General features: G+C 39.9%; 1 long non-coding RNA gene across 5 annotated transcripts in view; it reads right to left on the bottom strand.

Moving 5' to 3' along the window:
* LOC113263656 (uncharacterized) overlaps window positions 1-9,960 on the bottom strand; it is a 63,402-nt gene extending 53,442 nt beyond the window's left edge. For 2 of the 5 annotated variants that reach the window (XR_007190439.2, XR_006410805.3), the window contains exon 1: window positions 9,456-9,960. This is a non-coding gene — a long non-coding RNA (uncharacterized LOC113263656). The remainder of the gene's footprint in view (window positions 1-9,455) is intronic. The other 3 variants (XR_007190435.2, XR_006410806.3, XR_006410804.3) reach the window with 2 other exon arrangements.
* Between the last annotated feature and the right edge of the window lie 3,329 nt (window positions 9,961-13,289).

Genomic DNA, 13,289 nt, shown 5'->3' with positions numbered 1-13,289 from the left:
AGGATCCTTTATTCAGCAAGGCTGTCATTCAGAATTGATGGAGAAATAAAGACCTTCCAGAATCGCCAGTCATTGACCAATTTTGTAACCACGAAACCAGCCCTACAGGAGATATTAAGGGGGGTTCTATAAAGGTAAAAAGGCCCAAGAGTGATACAGAACAGAAAGTCACAATCGATAGAAACAAAGACTTTACTGGCAACATGGCATCATTAAAATCATATCTCTCAATATTCAGTCTCAATGTAAATGGCCTAAATGCTCCCATAAAGTGCCACAAGGTTGCAGATTGGATAAAAAGACATGACCCATCCATTTGCTGTCTACAAGAGACTCATTTTGAACCTAAAGATACATTCAGACAGAAAGTAAAGGGATAGAATACCATCTTTCGTGTCAATGGACCTCAAAAGAAAGCTGGGGTAGCAATTCTCATATCAGACAGATTGGATTTTAAACTAAAGACTATAGTTAGAGACACAGAGGGCACTATATTATTCTTAAAGGATGTATCCAACAAGTGGATATGACAATTATAAATATATATGCCCCCAACAGGGGAGCAGCAAGATACACAAGCCAATGCTTAACCAGACAAAGAGACATATAGATAAAAATACATTAATAGTAGGGGACCTCAACACTCCACTATCAGAAATAGACAGAACACCCATGCAAAAAATCGACAAAGAAACAAGGGCTTTGAATGCCATATTCGATGAGTTGGACCTCATAGATATATATAGAACACTACACCCCAGAACCAAAGAATACTCATTCTATTCTAATGCCCATGGAACATTCTCAAGAATAGACCATGTTCTGGGACACAAAACAGGTCTCAACTGATACCAAAAGACTGAAATTATTCCCTGCATATTCTCAGACCACAACGCTTTGAAATTGGAACTCAACCACAAGGAAAAATTTGGAAGAAACTCAAACACTTGGAGACTAAGAACCATCCTGCTCAGGAATGATTCGATAAACCAGGAAATCAAAAATCAATTTAAACAATTTATGGAGACCAATGAGAATGAAAACACAACGGTCCAAAACCTATGGGATACTGCAAAGGCAGTCCTAAGGGGGAAATACATAGCCATCCAAGCCCCACTCAAAAGAATAGAAAAGTGTAAAATGCAATTTTTATATTCTCACCTCAAGAAGCTGAAACAGCAACAGAGGGACAGGCCTAATCCACGCACGAGGAAGCAGTTGACCAAGATTAGAGCAGAAATCAATGAATTAGAAACCAGGAGTACAGTAGAGCAGATCAACAGAACTAGAAGCTGGTTCTTTGAGAGAATCAATAAAATTGACAGACCACTGGCAAGACTTATCCAAAAGAATAGAGAAAGGACCGAAATTAATAAAATCATGAATGAAAAAGGAGAGGTCAAAACCAACACCAATGAAATTGGAAGGATTATTAGAAACTTTTATCAACAGCTTTATGCCAATAAATTAAGCAATCTGGAAGAGATAGAGGCCTTCTCTACCAAGAGAAACAGGAATAAACTATAAACTACCAAGTTTATAAACTTGGTATATAAACTACCGAGGCTGAAACAGGAAGAAATTGATTTTTTAAACAAGCCAATTAATTATGAAGAGATTGAAACATTGATAAACAACCTTCCAAAAAACAAAACTCAAGGACCGGATGGTTTTCCTGGTGAATTCTACCAAACATTCAATGAAGAAATAATACCTATTCTCCTAAAGCTATTTCAAAAAATAGAAACAGAAGGAAAGCTGCCAAACTCATTCTATGAGGCCAATATTACCTTGATCCCCAAACCAGGCAAAGACCCCCTCAAAAAGGAGAATTACAGACCGATTTCCCTAATGAATATGGACGCCAAAATCCTCAACAGGATCCTGGCTAATAGAATCCAACTGTACATTAAAAGGAGTATCCATCATGACCAAGTGGGATTCATCCCTGGGATGCAAGGGTGGTTCAACGTTCACAAATCTATCAGTGTCTTAGATTTTATCCGGAAAGAAAAATTCAAAAATCATATGATTCTCTGAATAGATGCAGAAAAAGCATTTGACAAAATACAGCATCCTTTCCTGATTAAAACCCTTCAGAGTGTAGGGATAGAGGGTACATTCTTCAATCTCATAAAAACCATCTATGAAAAGCCTACAGCAAATATCATTCTCAATGGGGAAAAGCTGGAAGCCTTTCCCTTAAGATCAGGAACACGACAAGGATGCCCACTCTCGCCACTATTATTCAACATAGTACTAGAAGTCCTTGCAACAGCAATCAGACAACAAAAAGGGATAAAAGGTTTCCAAATTGGCAAAGAAGAAGTCAAAATGTCTCTCTTCACAGCTGACATGATACTGTCTATGGAAAACCCAAAAGAATCCACTCCCAAAGTATTAGAAGTTATAGAGCAATTCAGTAATGTGGCGGGATACAAAATCAATGCTCAGAAATCAGTTGCATTTCTATACACGAATAATGAGACTGAAGAAAGAGAAATTAGGGAATCCATCCCATTTACAATAGCACCAAAACCATACGTTTCCTTGGAATTAACTTAACCAGAGACATAAAGGATCCATATTCTAGAAACTATAAATCACTCTTGAAAGACATTGAGGAAGACACAAAAAGATGGAAAAATATCCCATGCTCATGGGTCGGAAGAATTAACATAGTTAAAATGTCCATGCTACCCAGAGTAATCTACACTTTCAATGCTATCCCGATCAAAATACCGATGACATTTTTCAAAGAACTGGAACAAATAGTCCTTAAATTTGTATGGAACCAGAAAAGGCCCCGAATCACCAAGGAACTGTTGAAAAGGAAAAACAAAGCTGGGGGCATCACAATGCCGGATTTCGAGCTGTACTACAAAGCTGTGATCACAAAGACAGCATGGTACTGGCACAAAATCAGACACATAGACCAATGGAACAGAATAGAGAACCCAGAAATGAACCCTGGGCTCTTTGGGCAACTAATCTTTGATAAAGCAGGAAAAAACATCCAGTGGAAAAAAGACAGTCTCTTCAATAAATGGTGCTGGGAAAATTGGACAGCTGAATGCAAAAGAATGAAACTTGACCACTCTCTCACACCATACACAAAGATAAACTCCAAATGGATGAAAGACCTCGATGTGAGACAGGAATCCATCAAAATCCTAGAGGAGAACATAGGCAGCAATCTCTACGACATCGGCCAAAGCAACCTTTTTCATGACACATCTCCAAAGGTCAGAGAAACAAAAGATAAAATGAACTTGTGGGACTTCATCAAGATCAAAAGCTTCTGCACAGCCAAGGAAACAGTCAAAAAAACTAAGAGGCAGCCCACGGAATGGGAGAATATATTTGCAAATGATGCTACAGATAAAAGACTGGTATCCAAGATCTATAAAGAACTTCTCAAACTCAATACACGAGAAACAAATAAACAAATCATAAAATGGGCAGAAGATATGAACAGACACTTTTCCAATGAAGACATACAAATGGCTACCAGACACATGAAAAAATGTTCAAAATCATTAGCCATCAGGGAAATTCAAATCAAAACCACACTAAGATACCACCTTACGCCAGTTAGAAGGGCAAAAATTGACAAGGCAAGAAACAACAATTGCTGGAGAGGATGTGGAGAAGGGGGATCCCTCCTACATTGTTGGTGGGAATGCAAATTGGTACAGCCACTCTGGAAAACAGTGTGGAAGTCCCTTAAAAAGTTAAAAATTGAGCTACCCTATGACCCAGCCATTGCACTACTGGGTATTTACCCCAATGATACAAATGTAGTGAAGAGAAGGGCCATATGCACCCCAATGTTCATAGCAGCATTGTCCACAATAGCTAAATCGTGGAAGGAAGCGAGATGCCCTTCAACAGGTGACTGGATTAAGAAGTTGTGGTCCATATATACAATGGAATATTACTCAGCTATCAGAAAGAACGAGTTCTCAACATTTGCTGCAACATGGACGGCACTGGAGGAGATAATGCTAAGTGAAATAAGTCAAGGAGAGAAAGACAATTATCATATGATTTCTCTCATCTATGGAACATAAGAACTAGGAAGATAGGGGAAGAAAGGGATAAAGAAAGGGGGGGTAATCAGAAGGGGGAATGAAGCATGAGAGACTATGGACTCTGAGAAACAAACTGAGGACTTCAGAGGGGAGGGGGGTGGGGGAATGGGATAGACTGGTGATGGGTAGTAAGGAGGGCACGTATTGCATGGTGCACTGGGTGTTATACGCAACTAATGAATCATCGAACTTTTCATCAGAAACCAGGGATGTACTGTATGGTGACTAACATAATATAATAAAAAAACATTAAAAAAAAAAAAAGCATCTGCCTTCGGCTCAGGTCATGATCCCAGGGTCCTGGGATCGAGTCCCGCCTTCAGCTCCCTGCTCAACGGGGAGTCTCCTTCTCCCTTACCCTTTGTGATCTCTCTTGCTTTCCCTGTCTCTCAAATAAATAAATAAAATCTAAAAAGAAAAAAAAACAAAGAAAGAAAAAAACCTCCCTTTTCCTCACATTTTCTCCAATATTTGGTGTTTTCAGGTTCCTTTTTTTTTTCTTTTTTGCCAATCTGCTGAGTTTGAAACAATCTGTCTTTGTCATTTTAATCTGTATTCCCCTCATCACAGAGCAAGGGGAAGGGATGCATTTCTTCCAAATGTTTCTTATTGAGTCAGGCACCCTATTTCATGACTGACGTTCATATCCTTTGCTCAGGTTTCTAGGGACTACTTATCTTTGATTAATTTGGAAGACTTTTTAATATGCCCTTAATAGGAATTATAAGTATTAAAATCTATAATCTTAGAATGTAGGGTTTTAAAAATATTATGGGGTGTCCATAAACAAAGAGAAGAGTTTTCATAGAAGAATTTTAATTTAATCTAATCTAATTCGTTAATCTTCTTCAGATTTGCACTTTTCATGTTTAAAACATTTCCTCTCATGGCATCATAAATATATTCTTTCATTTTTGTCTAAGAATTTCGGGGTGCCTGGGTGGTTCTGTCTGCGTTGGGCTCAGGTCATGATCCCAGGGTCCTGGGATCAAGCCCGGCTTGGGGCTCCCTGCTCAGCGGGGAGTCTGCTTCTCCCTCTCCCTCTGCCTGCTGCTCTCCCTGCTTGTGCTCTCTCTCTCTCACTGTCAAATAAATAAATAAAATCTTTAAATAAAAGAATCTTAAAGCTTTGCTTCCTGATTTGAACAGCTGAAGTTAATTTTTGTCTATGTACATCTTTATCTGTTTCCTTTCACAGGCAAGCCTGTCCTCTCCCCTTTGGTGTGCAAGACCACCTCTTATCCACTCCCCATGTCTATGTGGGTCTGTTTCAGAGACCTTCAGCTTACCACCAGAACACTACTTTGAGTATGATCGCTTTAAAATAAGTGCATCCCTAACTAGGTGTGTGTTGCTTATTATTCTTTCTCTTAATCACCTGGGCTGTTTTGGGCCCTGACTCTTTAAGATGCAAGAACTAGTACCATATGAACTGACTAGCTCTGTGTGTGGGGGGGGGGTTGAGATTTTAATGAAAATTTTAGATTAGTTTTGGTATAATTGATCTCTTTAGGAAAATAAATCTTCTCATCTATGTAATATATCTCCACCTATGTAAGTCCTTTTCTGTGTCCTTTCAATACTATTGTACAATAATCTCCACTCAGATCATCCATTTCTTAGATTTATTCTTCGATACCTGGTGGGTATTGGGCATGGAATCCTTGAAAGATTGTATTTTCTGATGGGTCATGCTGGTATTTAACCACACAATTAAATACATGTATTGATATTTGAATTTTGACCTTGTGCCGGTCAAGTTTCCAAAATTTTTTACACTCTCAAAAAACTGAAACTGCCTGTAATCATGGTAATTTTTCATTGCAGTAATATGGTTCATATTTCTTTTACTTGTATAATGTGCTGTCTAGGATCTAGAGACAGTAATAAGGAACCTCATTGTCTTATTCTGCACTTTGAAGGGAATATTCCTGATACTTTCTCATCAAACATTATTTTTCTTTGAAGTGTTTGTAGATAAATTTATCAAATTAAGAAAGTTCCTTTTGTTTCCATAAAGCTCAAGGAATGCTGATAATACTTGCGGAAATTCAATTATCGTTCCTGGCCTGGTATCAGGCACAAAATGAATGTGGTCCATTGTCCATCAATGGAATGATAAATAGTAACAATATAAATGTCTAAATGTTCATACTTTTTATAGATGACATATTTGCTAATTGCTCTTCTGTGGGCTAATATTTGGGATTTAGTTGTGGAAGAATGTAACATTTTCTATAAAAACAGTCTCTTTGGGTTTAGAATAGTCTCTTTTGAGCATCATCACTGATGTCTAGCTTAAGATCCCTAGACAAATGAAACTCTATCTCTTATTTCATAAAAGCAATGCTGAGAGCTCAAAATGCGGAAAATTATCTATTAGAAAATTCTCACAAAAAGTATGAAACTAGCATACTATATACTAAGTTCTGTTTTCAAATCTCTTATTCTAACAGCATCTCAGAAATAACTTGAGGGTTCAAGAGGCCTATCAAAGTAATGTACACATTTCTAGATTAATTTGCTCGAAATGAGTATATTTTTCAATAACTTTGTTGACAGGTCCAAAAATATTTACAAGGCTTTATTTTGTTTGGACTTTACTACTAATCACACTCACTTCTCTAAGGATGGAAAATGACATAGTTTTAGCTAAATATAACTGAAATTGGAAAATGATAGAGTAATTTAAAAACTTTCAAGAATGCAGTATAAACTCTTTGAAGGAAAATGAGAAAAAGAGAGAGAGAGACTGGATTCCTGGAAATATACTGGGGTATTCCACAGATTCAAAGAAATAACTAAATGATTAAGGCACCTTGAAGTGTCTCAAGAATTAGAACCAGACACACATTAGTTTTTTCTCTCATTCTCGTCTCTTCCATTCGTCTATCATATGTCTCATCTCTGCTTCTCTCTCTGAGCCTTTCACCGGGATAGTGGAGAACTTTCTCCAGTGATGGAGAACACAGATGTCCCATATAATGTCAGAGAGGTTCCCCAAGACCACCCTCAGTTTCAATAATTCACTAGTAGAGGGCTCACAGGACTGAGGAAAGTCATTATACTCGTGGTTATAGTTTATCACAGAGAAAGGATATAGATTAAGAGGCGCATAGGGTGAGAACCAACACATACTAGGCACGGAGTTTCCAGTTGTTCTGTCCCCGCGGAATGGCGTGATTGGAGAGCACAGATTACTCTTAGTGACAATATGTAGCAACATGTACATAATACTGCTCACCCAAGCTTCGTTATCCAGAGTTTTTATTAGGAGTTGGCTATGTAGACAGGCTGATCACTCACGTCAATCATCTTAGTCTCTAACCCCTCTAGAGCTTGGCCCACATGGCCCAAGGCCTTCCACCAAAAATTACATTGTTAGCATAGAATATCTGTCCTGGCTCAAGACCTTTAGGTAAACAAAGACACTCTTATCAATCAGGACACTCCAAGGGTTTCGAGATTGCCTCCTTGGAGCTGGGGTCAAATGGGCTAACCTTTCTGTAGGCAAGGTTAGCCCTTTACTGCACATCCTGAGTCATGGCGTCATATCTTTATCAACCCAGGAAGAAAGACCTGTATGCTCTGCTAGTTGCAGCAAAACAAACCCCAGGAAAGAATTCTGATCGGTCCAGCGTGGGCCACATGCCGCACTCTGTGCCAGCCACTCTGGTTTCAGGGAATGGGGAATATGATCCTCCCAGTTTGTGCCACGTGTTTCACTCTGAAGTCAGGAGCTGGACCAGTTACCAGAACAATCTCAAGTTTGTCAATGAAAATAGCTACAACAACTATTACCACAACATTCTTGAATATTATAAAGGGAAAAAGGCATAAAGTATAATCTGGTTCTTCTTTTTGGTTTTTTTTTTTTAAGATTTTATTTATTTATCTGAGAGAGAGAGAGATAGTGAGAGAGAGCACGAGCGGGAGGTGGGGAGAGGGAAAGGGAGAAGCGGGCTTCTTGCTGAGCAAAGAGCCTGAGACACGGAGCTTGATCCCAGGACCCTGGGATCATGACCTGAACTGAAGGCAGATGCTCAACTGACTGAGCCACCCAGGAGCCCCTGGTTCTTCTTATTTTAGATTAAGTTTTGTTTGCTCAATCCAGGGGTCCATAGATGTAAGGCAAGTAGCTGTTCTGTTAAGTTAGTTAATTGTCTGTATGAGATCAGACATATCCAGTCAATTCTTTCATATTTGTGTTATCAGCAGGAGAAAATATGTCAAAACAGCCAAGTGATGGAGATTTTTATTTTTTCACAGTTTTTGCCACTCTGACAATAACTCAGACTCTTTTCAAAATTTTTGTTTTGTGTTCTCTAATTTCTGCTTGAGATATCGTTACTTGTGGTTAGAACTAAAATTCCAGTTTGATTATTATAACTCGAAAAGTATTACGAGTTTTAAAACAACAGGAAATTATTAGAAATTTGGATTTTAAAAAATGTCACATTTTTCATCGCAATCATTTAAATTATTACCCGATGGTTTAATTCTGTACTTACTAATGCTTTTAGAGAGAATAAATCTTAATATGGAAAACTCTGGGTACTGAGTACCAAAAAGTTATAACAAACTGAAAAGAAATATGTCCTTAAAAGCATTCTCTTAAACCCATTTCCTGTAAACAAAATGACCCCAGATATTCCTTGAAGTGATTATCCAACTAAACACTGGTAACAGAGGTTCCTGAGATTTTTTTAAAAATTTATTTCTGACTCCAAAAGAAGTGTCCTAGATTTAATAGGGTATCCTAGGACATAGGTCTGTGGCACCTGTGATTTTAGCTGAGTTCATTAAGAAACTAGACTCAAAGTAAATATTAGTATATAAATAAAACTACCTATCAGGGTAATGTACTTGGCTGACTGCAGACTAAAAAATAATAACAATAATTATTATAATAATAAATCACCTAGCCTCACAATAATCCAACTTTCACATACTTATTTTACAAATGCGAAAGACGTCGGTCAAAGACCAGCATGCATGTGGCCCCAGGGCCATAGGTAACAACTGGCAATGGAGAGATTCAAATTCAAGGCTCACTCCAGAGCTCTGCCCTTCATCAGGTAACCTGAGGAAGACAAGGTCACCTCAGGAAATCATCATCAGTCTCAGGCTCCCCCTCAATACTGGTTTTTACTACCCTCAAGTCAGGGCTTTCAGGGGTCAAGCTGATTTTTCCTATGATCACCCATCTGCCATGATTGTCTGTGGGTTCCAACCCTCACGCCTCTAAGCAAGTGGGTCTGTGGAGAAGGTGGAGAGGAGGAAGGAAAGAACATTGTTATCTCTGGAGGGGGACAGTATAATCTTGTCCTACCATTCTTTAAGACTCAGTTCCAATCTTACCTTCTCCCCAAGCCTTCCCGATATCTCAGAGTAGGACTTGTCAACCACCTTGCCAAAGATCTGCCAGGTTCTTGTTGGCAGACAGCTGGAGTCTCTCCATCCTGGCTCCCAAGGCGTGTGAATGCTGAGCTTCATCTATCCCCCGACTAGGCAGCCCCCTGTCAGGACAGTCACGACGCAAGAGACAAACATTATCTATGGCCACGGCTTCATTTAGACCTTGTTAGCGGTAAAGACAGTCCTGATAACATTTTTTAAACCATCTAGTTATTTGTACATTTTCAAGAAGTTGTATGTTTATTTTTCTTGGTGGCTTAAGTTCAATTGTTGCTATTTATCTTGAAGTAAGACTAAATATTTTTAAATTTGGAATGACAAGCTGATACGGCCCAAATTCTTTTGCCTCGCCAAATTCCAATTTTTTTTTATAAGGATGCAGTTCGCAAATTTATTTTGGAAAGGCCAGTTGCCCCAGAAAGTCATTCTCAAGCTAAGTGGATTTATAAAGCCTATATTTTTTTAGGCTGTTAATCATTTTTCCAATTCTGTAATGCTCATAACATATTAAAAAAAAAAAAACAGAAAAAGTAAGCAGGCCCAAGACATGCCGAAAATAAAAACTTAAGGTTTCAAGTCTTTATAGATAATCTCTCCTCTCACTGGTGTTTTGAAAAGTTTTAATTTGAGAAGGAAAAATAATTCTATCACCAGTGATAGCTTGAGTTCATGCAGGGACTTTTTCGTAAAGTGCTCAAATTAACTTTTCATTTAGTTTCAAGGTAAGTAAGTAAAATAAATAGATGACAATAATAACATTAGCGTGTTTCTCCGACACTCCCTGTGTGTCAGACACTTGACACCTATCATCTCATTTAATCCCCACAGAAAAGCAATTTTAATTACCTACTTACAAAGAAAGAAACTGAAATTTGGAGAAAGGGAGTAACTGGTGAAAAGGACACAGAGATGATTAAGATTGAAAGACAGGTTGTGTATCTCTAAGCTTAAGTACTGTGCTGTGGCCATTCTACCGACAGGGGTTATGTGGTCAGGGCTGCCATGGGGAGTGCAGCCTGGAGCAAATCCTCCCCACCTCCCCACCTGACCTCACACCATCGAAGGCTAAGGGTCACCAGCCTGTTACCCATCTGTTTCATGTCCATCCAGGAGAGAAGTAGAGATGTGTTGCTTTTCATGTAAACGTTTCTTCGGATCCTAGATTCACCTATGATAGCAATAAAACTACACTCATTATTTTAGTTTAAGTAGTTAGAATTAGAACTTCTTTTCCAGGACATGACTGGAGCATGAAACCGTTGTATCTTAAGGCCAAAACTGACTCACTCGTAGCAAGGATTATGCACTGCTCCATACCCCATTTAACATTTTCTTAATTTGGTCTACATAGAATCGTGGAATTTAGAGTTTTTTAAAAAAGACCTGTGAGATTCATTCTGTTGATTCCAGTAGAAGTGGTCCAACGGGTTAAGAATTTACTATAACTTTTAGAAGATGTTTTCCCACTAGATTTCAATTGGGTTACTTTGTCGTGATCTCTACCACCAATGTCATTCTTGACATATACACACACTTCCCATCGGCAATCAGATTTTCGCCACATGCACATCTACTCAATAATTGTTTATTTCTACCCCAGACAAAAATCACCCCATACATTAAGTTCATGGCACACACGTCCCAGGTTTTCCCAAGTTTGTGCATTTCTCTGGCTTCTGGCATGAGATGCGCTCAGGTGAAATCTTTCCCCCAAGTGTAATCTTGTAAATGAGTGGGAGAATTATCAGCTTCATCTCTAAACACCAGTTTTATGGTTCAGGCTTGCAGACACCAGCTGCTCCCTAAATACAAGTTTGTTGAAATGTTGGAAGCCACCAGTAAATATCCAAATCTATTGTTTCCAAAATATCTTTGGAATGTAACATGTTTTTAGTTTAATAATAATTAAGTAGACTCTTGGACTCAATACCATGTTTGAAGAAAGACTTAAGTAGTGATAACAGGTATCATACACCCACAACACAGCCCCACACCCTGAGTTGTCTTTGATGTCGTCAGGTTCAGAGGCATTTAATCGCAGAGAGCTCTTCGAGGCAGAAAGGTGCATTGCTGGTCATTCACGCTTCCCAAGCAGAAGATCTCATTTCTGGCCTTCGGTTCCTTCCTGCACACCTCTGGGATCTCCTTCAGGATTCCCAGGGTTCTTCTGCTGCTCTACGCATGTGGAATGGGGAAAGGGCTACACGCTTCCCATCAGAAGCAGCTCTGGCTGGAGAGGGAGCTAGAAATGGCCCCGAGATAGGTAGATATCTGCCCACCTCTCGCCCAGGGCACAGATCCAGGAGAAGCAAAACCACGGGTCCAGAAGGGGCCTTACCTAAAACTGCATCTGTACTTCACTTTACGAAGGAAAAAGGAAAGATTCTAGGCCAGGTCCTCAGCTGCAGATCCAGCGAAGTCCAAATCTCTGGGTTTCCTGTCCAGGATGCCATCACTTAAAACAGTGGCCCCCAAATTGGGGTCCTCATAGCTCTTAAGAACTCCCAGAGGGAGCAGTGGAAACCCTACAGTCTTTTCCTATAGTTGGAAACGCCTATGAAACTCCACATTGATCAAGGAAGCCACACAGTGTACTTAATAAATGCAGTGGGGGTATTTTTCAATTAATGATATTCACGGGGAGTCAGAAGCAGATAATTAAAGTGGCCTTTGAACTAGAGCATATAACACGGCTGAAGAGCCCGTGGACAACGTGAGCTTGCACGCACATAGTTCACACGGCCACGCGGGGGGGAGACGCCTGTGTATGGCCCAGCTTCACGGAGTATCAGTAACCATTCACCCTGCAGGTCTCCCCCACCCCCTTTGGGAAAAATGCCTGCGTTGGACTGAGGTCATGGGCCCTCTGATTTCCAGAAAATGAACTCAGCAGAAGTCAACAGAAAGGGAGGGGAGGCAAAAGAAGAGACAAAGAGAGAACACACAAAGGAAGGTCTAAGAATTAGTCAAGCACCTACTTGTTTCTCTTTAGCTCTATGACCCCCGACCTCACCTGATCATACACCAAGATTCAATTGCAAAGTGAAGAGATTTGCTCTGGGGACTGGCTGCAATGGTTTCCCTACGGGCAAATAAGGGAAGAAAAAAGATACGAGTTGTTCTTTTTCAAAAGGGATAAATGCAAACAGGGAAGTCTCCAGTAACCCCCAGATAGCCAGGTCTATGTGGGGTTCAGCTTTGCGGATTGCCAGAAGAGAGGTGAACGGGGAAATGGGGCACAGGATCGGGATGTTTGCTGCTAGGACTTTCTCTACAGTATCCACAAATGTGATCTCTTGTGCTCAGCCTGCGCTCTGACTCAGGGACTGCTGCACGAGCGGGGTCCTCGCGCTGACTCGGGCCTCACTCCCAGCGCCACTGGCTCTCCTGCGTGGCCCCATCCGGTTGGCATGGCGCTCCGGAGCAGATGGCACGATAGCATCCTGCCAGGAAAATAGTATGTGTCTCGTGTTAGCAGTTTAGAGGGAGACTCACCATCCCCGAATTCCAGCTGAGAAGTTTGGATCCTATCGTTCTATGCCTGGGGGGGAGAAATGTGGCTACTCTCTGTGCATCTTTTTATTTTTCGAGGATTTATTCATGAGCAGGAAAAAAACCCACGACTTTCACAGGAAGTGAAGATTAAAAATAATTGATGCTTAAAACTTCAGCGTTAGAATTTAATTTTCCAGATAACTTTTCTCAGTGCCAAAGAACCCCCCTTTTCAAAGGAAATATTATTCAGAGCCTCAGTTAGATAGCAAAAATAAACAGCCA

Source organism: Ursus arctos, unplaced genomic scaffold (assembly GCF_023065955.2).
Source record: "Ursus arctos isolate Adak ecotype North America unplaced genomic scaffold, UrsArc2.0 scaffold_28, whole genome shotgun sequence".
NCBI classification, from domain to species: domain Eukaryota; kingdom Metazoa; phylum Chordata; class Mammalia; order Carnivora; family Ursidae; genus Ursus; species Ursus arctos.
The sequence above is the reverse complement of the archived record's forward strand: the minus strand, read 5'-3'. Positions and strand labels throughout refer to the sequence as shown.